Source organism: Frankliniella occidentalis, unplaced genomic scaffold, assembly GCF_000697945.3.
Source record: "Frankliniella occidentalis isolate FOCC.00 unplaced genomic scaffold, Focc_3.1 Scaffold4, whole genome shotgun sequence".
Classification (NCBI taxonomy): domain Eukaryota; kingdom Metazoa; phylum Arthropoda; class Insecta; order Thysanoptera; family Thripidae; genus Frankliniella; species Frankliniella occidentalis.
The window spans coordinates 554,186-560,969 of NW_026267134.1; the positions used below are offsets into that span (position 1 = coordinate 554,186).

The 6,784-nt window shown below is 55.2% G+C and overlaps 1 protein-coding gene across 2 annotated transcripts in view; it reads right to left on the bottom strand.

Annotated features, from left to right (window-relative positions):
- The window catches only part of LOC113218352 (neural cell adhesion molecule 1-like), a 220,512-nt gene that overhangs the window by 196,890 nt on the left and 16,838 nt on the right, over positions 1-6,784 (bottom strand). The window contains exon 1 of one of the 2 annotated variants that reach the window (XM_052267790.1): positions 1,478-1,542. The exons of the other annotated variant lie outside the window; for it this stretch is intronic. The gene's annotated coding sequence lies outside the window, so the exon portion shown is untranslated. Of the gene's footprint in view, positions 1-1,477; positions 1,543-6,784 lie in introns of those variants that run through there. 2 annotated transcript variants of the gene reach the window in all.

Genomic DNA, 6,784 nt, shown 5'->3' on the forward strand with positions numbered 1-6,784 from the left:
GGGGTCGTCAGACGCCCCCCCCTCCTCCTCCTCTCCCTCACGGACCGCTTCACCGACCCCCGCCCGCCAGCTCGGCGCGCTGCTGACCTCCACTTGTAAATAATGTTTAAATCTGCAAACAGGGTTTTCGAGTACTCACTACACCCAGAAGACCGCTTAGTCCAGAGGACCAAATTGAAAACCGACGAAATTTTAGCTCTGGAGACCAAAATTTATCCGTGGCGATGAAATAATTCGGTCTAGCTGACTTAATTTGATTCCTGCGACTTTATTTATTTAAAAATGGGGTCACTAAATTTTAGTCGGTTTTAGGAATTAAATTTTGTTTCTTACAACCCTGATTTAGTCGTATCAACTAAATGGTTCTCTGGGTGATACAAGAGGACGTTATTTTCGCCTAATTCGAATTGGATGAGTTCGGAATGTACGTAAGTTTTCGCTTCGCCTTCGTCATGTGCTATGCAGATCGAGGTGATTGGGCGATTGGGTGACTGCGTATTGTACATTGTGATTGTACATTTTGCAACACATTAGGACCAACTGGAATCACACACATATATAGAGAGAGAAAAATTTCACTGCAACTTCCCACATTTCCTCGTGCCATTCCAACGGATTCCAATTTAAAGAATGACAGTACCAATAGCCACTCACATCCATTTCACCGCATTTCATTGATGCGTGGAATGGAAGAAAGGAAATGTGGCAAAAAGCTGCAGGCGTCTATCTGTGAAACGAAAGGGCAACACAATTGTTTGACTATCAAGGGCGGCTGAATAACTCCATGCGGTCAGAACCCCTACGAAACAAGGAAACTATGACCGGCCCGCTTGACTGTGAACACGTGAGTAAAGTGAGCAACGAGGAAAAGCAGGGCGTTTGTTTTACTACGGGGAAAAGTTTTTACGCGCGTGTCGTGTGCATGTTTCTGAGGGTGAATACGCCACACTACAAGTTTTCACTTTAGGTCACTCGGGGCGCGTGCAGACAGGGCGCACACGGCACCTGTGTACAGGTGCAATTGTATGCCTGCCCCTTATTCTGGCCGTCGCACAAGTAGGGGTGTGGCGGTCAAACAAGAGAACTTGTACGGAGGGCCGCTCCAAAACACAAGGTCCCTGAATAACCCGCTCAACACACACACACACACAGTCAAAATGACGACAAGTTTCCGTTCTAGATAGCAGCACCCTTACTGCAGTGCTGCTGATGATGATGACGACGGTGGTGATGGTAAAAATATCTCGAAAACGGATGGATGAGTGAGGAAAACGATGGAGCTTGGGGGGGAGGGATGCGAGCGCGAGGGGCGGGGGGGGGGGGGAGCTGGGTGATCGCGCGCGACAGCTCCCCTCCCGGACAATGAGAGCAGGCCCGTGGCGTGGAGCAGCGCTCTGCGGGGCATTGATTGATGTGTTCGGTTGCAGCCCCCCCCCTCACCAGCTCGGGCCCCCGCACTCAAACGCGGTTGATTTACCCAGTTGATGGACGCCAGTTGATTCTAGCGGCGGCGGCAGTCGTGTCGGGTGTCGCTCCCATAGCCAGCAGCAAGCATATATAGCCGCTCCAGTAAACGCGGCTCCAGGAGCTCCAGCGACATTAGGCAGCAGAGACGGGCGCGCTCACCTGAAACAGACGGCAAAGTGTGAGGACAACGGCGACTCACTCCACCTAATGCATGATGCACGCACACACACACACACACGCACGCACGCACACACACGTGAGTGTTTAAGCCACGCGACGCACACAGCAGCAGCAGCAGCTCCCTCATATTCCCCCCCACACAGTCTGTGGCGGTCGTTCATAAATTCGCGGACAGAGCGGCAATAAAGTTTTAATTTGCCGACCAGTCCGCTGCTCGCGCCCCGCGCCGCGCATACCGCCCTATACGTCCGGCCCTCCGGGGGAGGGGAGGGGGGGCTGCAGGCGCGAAAGAGACACACTGAGAGAGAGAGAGTGAGAGAGAGATGTATAACGGAGAGAAAGAGAGCGAGAGAAACAAACCCTGGCGCAACCCGGTCACCGCCCAGCAGCGCCCGGCCCAGCCCGAGCCAAATCTGTCCTCCCGCTAAGAATAATTATTGCAGTGAAATTGTCTGGGCGGCGCGCTGACCAAAACCCATAAAACCTGCAAACGGGCCGCGGAGCGGCCGGGGTGGGGCGGGGCGGGTAGCAGTGAGAGCAGGGCTCCAGCGGAGCACCCCTACCCGATAGGCAACCAGTCGGCCGCTCGTGTCTGCGGTCCGATGCGGCAGGGCGGCCGGCGGCGGCGGGCGCGCCCAACTGGAGCCAACTTATTCCTTCTCTTTCATGCAAAAATAAAGAAAAGAGGGTAAAGAAAGAAAGAAAGAAAGAAACGAAAGAACGTGGCGACACAGAACGATTTCGATTCGACAAATAACGAGCTGCTGGTGTAGGGCAAGAGGGAGAAAACAAGCCCCATCGTCTTGTGGCGCCATCTGGAGGCGTGAAATAGAGAAAGTAAATCCCTCCGCCCCAAACAACCGCAAGGGAGGGGTGGTGCGTGGTACATCCATAGGCAGCGTCATATCCACGTAAGAACACACACACACACACACACACACAGAGGAAAAAGGGAGGGGAAGGGGGGCTCATGCAAGAGCTTTCCGCCAGGGCTTTAATCATGTTAGGCTGTACTTCGGAGCTTAGCTCTTCATCTACCAACTCACACTGCGACGCGCAACACCCCTCTATACCCTCCCTCCTCTACTCCATATACTCGCCCTAAAGCTTCTATCCCAGCAGCAGCAGCAGCAGCAGCAGCAGCAGCAGCAGCAGCAGCAGCAGCATCACCATCCCCCTCAACAGAGTCCCTGCCCCCCCCCCCTCCCCCCAACGCCAAATCTTAGCCTCCTTGCATATCGCGCACACCCCCTCCTCACGTTCGTTTGCACAGGAGTCATACGCGCGCTTCCATTCCAGGCGGCACCGCACTCATGTCCGCGCACACACGCGAGGTCTCCCCGCTCGCCCCCCACACACACACACGCACGCACTCGCACGCAGACGCACAAGAGAACGAAGTGTCAGTGCGCGACGCCGGCAGCAGGCGAGGAAATTAGGACTGCGGGAGCGATAGAATCTCATTTGCGTGCGCGCTCTTCCTCCCGGTGGTGCGGTGGTGAAGGGCGCCAGCCAGGTGGCGCGGCGGCCGCGGGAGGGAATCGGAAAGCTCTCGGCGCCACGCCGCGCCACTAATCGGGATCTAAGAGGGTCTGGGGGGGGGCGGTGCTGGGCGGGGTGGCGAGGCGCCCCCAAGAGCCCGCGGGAAGCTGCCCCCACCTCTCTCCCTCTCCTCCAAAACCACACGACCGAGCCGCGCGTGTTGTCACGGCTCCTCAAATTGGGCTCACAATAATCAAAGAGACCCCACCTCCGCTGCTGTACAGCTTCCTTCAATATCCAACACGTAAAAGTAAAACGCGGATAATAATACCGCCTTTATAGTCGTGTAGGAAATGCGAAGAAATGTCTTAGTAAATTTACGGAATTTTCTACAACTGTATTTTAAACATAAATGTATTTAAAGACGCACACGAAAATTTACTGGAGACAATACTCGTCCTAGTCGATGGCAAATCCGATATGTGAGTAGTGTGTCACCTTAATCCTGAAATTTTGCAGTTTGAGTTTGTAACCCAGTAATGCTTCAAGACCTTTTTGGTCGAGATAATGTTCCTACAACCTGCAACAATTTTTTTTTTTAAGAAAGAGAATCGGCACGTGGATAAATCAATTAGATACACAAAATAAACATAAAAATGCAAACACAAATGTTAACGACCTGCGCCTATGATGCCCTCCTAAACCGCCTAAACCAATATGGCAGGAGGGTCGGGTCGCGGGGGCCAGCAACATAGTCGACATCAGCACGACATCACACGACCTGTATGGCTTCAGCACGCTCCGCACCGTCACCGCGTCACCGCGCGAGCTCGACGCGCGAGCAGGGGCCCGGCCACAGTGGCCCCCATCCATTCAATTATCACAGGTGACCCACTTCCATGATTCGACTAGACACACACACACACACTACTGCCATGTACACACACACATACACACAAAGAGCACCACAAGCACGCTTGCACAGTGTAATACAGAGGCACGCAGACCCCTGTGCCTTCGATCGCCTCGAATAAAACGTTTGGCATAACACACGTAACACACAGACAAGAGTCCTATCAACTGGCTGGGCGGCTCGGCGGCGCTCGGCAGGGCACCAAGGCAGGCGGGGGGAATTTATGAATATCGCATGCATTTCGCTCGCGCGGCCGAGCGGCCAGGCAGGCAGCCAGGCAAGGAACGTATCCTTTCCTTTTCCGCATTCTGTGTATCGAAACACGCGGCGCCAGCAGCGACCTGCCCGAACGGAAAGAGAGAGGAGAGGAGAGAAGAAGAAGAGAAGAAGAAGAGAAGAAGAAGAGAAGAAGAAGAGAAGAAGAAGAGAAGAAGAAGAGAAGAAGAGAAGAAGAAGAAGAAGAAAAGAAGAAGAAGAAGAGAAGAAGAAGAGGAGAGAGGAGAAGAGAGGAGAGAGGAGAAGAGAGAAGAGAGGAGAAGAGAGAAGAGAGGAGAAGATAGGAGAAGAGAGGAGAAGATAGGAGAGGAGAGGAGAAGAGAGGAATGAGAAGAGAAGAGAGGAATGAGAGGAGAAGAGAGGAATGAGAAGAGAAGAGAGGAATGAGAAGAGAAGAGAGAGGAATGAGAAGAGAAGAGAGAGGAATGAGAAGAGAAGAGAGGAGAAGAGAGTACCAGTACGGCGCGGTAGTACCAGTCCCGTAATTAGAAGGTGTAGGGGCGGTTACGAACAGAGATGAGGCTCGGATGAGGCAAGGTTGACGAGAAAGGGAATCATCATCACACTCTTGGTAGACAGCCATCGCAATTAAGACTTTTTGTTTTGGTTTTTGGCGAACACGGACACAAAAAGGCAAACCACCGGAACCGTCGTCACGGGCGCTTTATAGGGGCGCGAGGCTTCGCGAGGGTTGGGAGGGAAAAGAAGGGAAGCGTGATGGGGGGGGGGCGGAGGGGGGGTCGAAGTGGATGGGGCCTGGGACCGACAGGTGGACACAAAAGGACGCGGAAGTGGAGCAGCTTGTAATAAGGGGAGTGCCCTGAGGATGAGGGAAAGGAGAGGAGGGGTGGGTGCTGGGAGAGACAGAGGGGGGAAGGGGGGTCCCAACGTGCAGATCTCGCATGAGGTCTCCTCTGCTCGGCGCCGCCGTGCCGTGAGCAGGCGCAGCGGCGCGCAGGGTGCGCCCCGGCCCTCAGAATGCACCCCGTCATGTGCCTGCCTGTCGAGGGCGCGGCGTGCTGCGCGATCCCCGCGGGGGCACGGCAAAGGGAGGGGGGGGGGCGGCGCTGTGGGCGGAGGAGCAGGGGTTCGGGAACCTGACAGCAGCCGGGGCAGCCTAGGCGGGAGGACGAGGAGTGAGTCAATGCCGCGGCAATCATTGACAGCTGGATGGGTCGGTGAGTGCGCGCGATGGATGCGTGTGTGAGGGAGAGAGAACGGGGGCAGGGGGAGAGAGCGTGGGGGGAGAGAGCGTGGAGGAAGACAGCACTTCCATCTCGCATATGAACGCCTTGGTGTGGGCGGCCCCTACGGAGAAAAACAGAAGGAGCGGGAGCAGAATGGTTTCATTGCACACACTCCGCAGCAGCGTGCTCACATGGCCGCTCACATTCACATTCACACACACACAGAGACTCACACACTCACTCTCGGGCCTGACTTCGACACACGTCCAGCGCCCTCTCTCACTCTCTTCTCTCCACTCGCTTCTCCCTCCGACACCATCCGTCTTGCCAGGGCCGACACCGGCGCGCTCGCTGCCGCCGTTCTCGCCAATCGCAGTCATTCAGAGCCTTTTTTGGTTTCAGTCCGAAGTTTCGTCCGCCTCGCTCGCCCGTGCAAAGGCGAAGGCCGCGGAGGCCGCCCCCCGCACAGCCCAGGAGTCCGAGGGAAGTCATTTCCGGTCCTGAGGCACCCCGACACAGCGACCGACGGCCTCGGATCAGCCACGCGCAGAGATCGGCCATCGGGCCGCGCCGAGTGGGCTAGTACCGGAGGGTACAGGAATGGCTAGGAAATGCCAGGAAGAATTCACTAGGTCCTTTCGTCCTTTCATCATACCGTCATACCCGCCAGAGGTCATGCGGTGCGGGAGGAATGGGAGAAGGGAAATGACGGACCTCAAAGTCATACCAAGGTATGCATACTTTGGTACTACGTCCAGAAAAACTAGGATTTTTCGAATAAACTGCACTCCTTGGTTAGACAGTCACGTTCGTAGGTGGCAGACCAGACAACACGCCATGTGGACAGCCCCGTAGTATACTCAATAACGGGTATGCGTGTGGCTGGGTGGGAGTGGCGTGGGAATGCGTAGCGATAGGATTGAGCGAATTTTTCGTGCAAAATAATAAAAAAAAATCATCTTTGCGAGGAGGACAATAAAGTTGGGTCTTGTACTGAACAAGGTTTATAGGCCAAAAGGAGCAATAATGTCGGAATGAACGTCGCGCGCGAGCAGCAGTGTGGGAAAGGGAGCGAAGAAAATAAGGGCGAGGGGGAGGGGATGGCAAAGGCACAAGGAGGAAGGGCTCTGGGAGCACAGGCGTGGGGGGCGGAGAGCGCAGGGTGCGAGGAGCAAGGAGCACGACGGCAGCAGCGGCCCGGGGAACATAAAGCAGACTTCGGCACTCAGGTGTTGTCGGGGAAATCAGCGAAATACGAGCAGCGACTAGCAAGGCAGCA